Genomic DNA, 2,194 nt, shown 5'->3' with positions numbered 1-2,194 from the left:
TCTATGCGTTACTAGGTAGGTGGCCGTGTCTAGTTTATTGACAGGTATTGATGGTCCTAATGGTTATGGCAGGTGGGGAGAGTCTATGGGGGTACTGACAGTAGTGGCGTGTCTAATAGTTATTGGCCAGTGGAGGTGAGAGAGTCTAATGGGTTATGAAGGTGTAGTATGAGGACAGCAATATTGAAGTACTGAGCAGGTAGGAGGACTGAGCCTAATGGTACTGACAGGTAAGGAGGACGAGAGCTCTAATGGTTACTTGACCAGGTTAGGTAGGACAGAGTCTATGGTTACTGACAGAGTAGGTGGACAGCAGTCCTAATGGTTCTGACAGGTGTAGAGGGCAGAGTCTAATGGTTACTGACAGGTAGGTGGACAGAGTCTAATGGTTATGCAGGTAGGGGAACAGAGTCTAATGGTTACGCACAGGGTAGGATGACGAGTCTTACAATGAGTTACTGACAGGTAGGTGGGACGGTCTAACTGGTTCGCTAGGGACAGTCTGTAGAAGAGGTGGACAGAGTCTTAATGGTTACTGGCAGGTAGGGACAGAGTCTAATGTTACTGGACAGGTGGTGGACAGAGTCTAACTGGTTTACTGACAGGTTAGGAGGAGCAATGGTTATGGCAGTAGGAGGACAGAGGACGTCTAATGGGTACTGACAAGGTAGGTGGACAGTGTCTAGTTTTGAGTAGGTGGTGTTAGTTTTGACAGTAGGTGGAGAGAGTCTAATGGTTACTGACGGAAGTGGGACGATGTCTAATGGTTACTTGACAGCGTAGGTGGACGAGAGTCTACTGGGTTACTTGACAGGTAGTTGGACAGAGCTCTACTGTTATGGCAGGTAGGGACAGGTCTAATTGGTTCTACTGACAGTAGGAGGAACAGAGTCTAATGGTTACCGGTGAGTCATGTGTATGCGACAGAGTATGGTCGACGGTAGTGGGAGTCTAATGGTTAACTGACAGGTAGGAGGACAGGTCTAATGGTACTGACAGGTAGGTGGACAGAGTCTAATGGTTACTGGACAGTAGGGGACAGAGTCTAATGGTTACTGACAGTAAGGTGGACAGGTCTAATGGTTACTTACGTAGGTGGACAGGGTCTTAATGGTTACTGGCAGGTAGGAAGACAGATCTAATGGTTATGAGTGGGACGGCTAGGTTTAGGTGACAGAGTTATGGTTACTGACAGTAGGTGGACAGTGTCTACAGTAAGGTCTTATGGTTACTGACAGGTAGGGGACAGGTAATAATGGTTACTACCAGGTAGGTGGACAGAGTCATGGTTTACTGCGTAGGAGACAAGGGACAGTTAATCAGGTTACTACAGGTAGAGGGAGAGGTCTAATGGTTACTGAAGGTAGTGACAGATCTAATGGTACTGTAAGGTTAGGGATGGACAGAGTCTAATGGTTATGACAGGTAGGTTGGACAGGTTAATTGGTTACTGACATTAGGTACGGTTATGGTTGACACCTAGGGGAGTGTCTTTAAATGGTTACTGACAGGTAGGCTGGACAGAGGTTAATGGTTACTGACAGGTAGGAGGGACGGTCTCAATGGGTTAACTGACAGTGTAGGAGGACAGAGTCTAATGGTTATGACAGGTAGGTGGTTATCACTGAGGTGGGGCGCAATGGTTTTACTGACAGGTAGGTGGACCAGAGTCTATGGCTTACTGACAGTTAGTGTGGACAGGGTCTAGTTCTGACAGGTAGGTGACGAGTATGGTTACTGACGTAGGATGGACAGAGTCTAATGGTTTACTGCAGGTAGGAGGACGAGTCTAATGGTTACGACAGGTAGGGGAGCGAAATTAATGGTTACTGAAGGTAGGTGGACAGAAGTCTACAATGGTTCTCGACAAGGTAGGAGGTACAGGGAGTCATAATGGTTACTGACAGGTGGAGGGACAGAGGGAAACAGTGACCAAAATGGAAACGATTACTATGGTTCTACATGCTTCCTGTAGCTGAGTGCTGTCATGGCAGAGTCCGTCTGGAAGCGTTCCTGTGAGCCAGCCTGAGAAAACAGATAACAGACATTAGCTGGATTAGTCAGAACGTTGCCAGGGGGTCCAACGCTACCAACACTGTGGACAGAGCACCCCTCTGAGCTAGGAGTGGACGGCAGACATAGGCAGGTTTCGCCCAACATAGGATCAAGCCACTCGCAATATGACCCAGTATTG

At 47.8% G+C, this 2,194-nt stretch overlaps 1 long non-coding RNA gene across 2 annotated transcripts; it reads left to right on the top strand.

The window, feature by feature from the left end:
- The first annotated feature begins 339 nt into the window (after positions 1 to 339).
- Positions 340 to 1,552, top strand: LOC139028742 (uncharacterized). Of its 2 annotated transcripts, none has more exons than XR_011480967.1 (3): positions 340 to 371; positions 1,004 to 1,074; positions 1,525 to 1,552. It is a non-coding gene; the product is annotated as an uncharacterized lncRNA (long non-coding RNA). The 2 variants fall into 2 exon arrangements; XR_011480968.1 differs by lacking the exon at positions 1,525 to 1,552 and adding an exon at positions 1,250 to 1,285.
- The last annotated feature ends 642 nt before the right edge of the window (positions 1,553 to 2,194 follow it).

The sequence above is a fragment of the Salvelinus sp. IW2-2015 genome, linkage group LG14, assembly GCF_002910315.2.
Source record: "Salvelinus sp. IW2-2015 linkage group LG14, ASM291031v2, whole genome shotgun sequence".
Classification (NCBI taxonomy): Eukaryota; Metazoa; Chordata; class Actinopteri; order Salmoniformes; family Salmonidae; genus Salvelinus; species Salvelinus sp. IW2-2015.
Note: the sequence above shows the minus strand (reverse complement) of the source record. Positions and strands in the feature narration are given on the sequence as shown.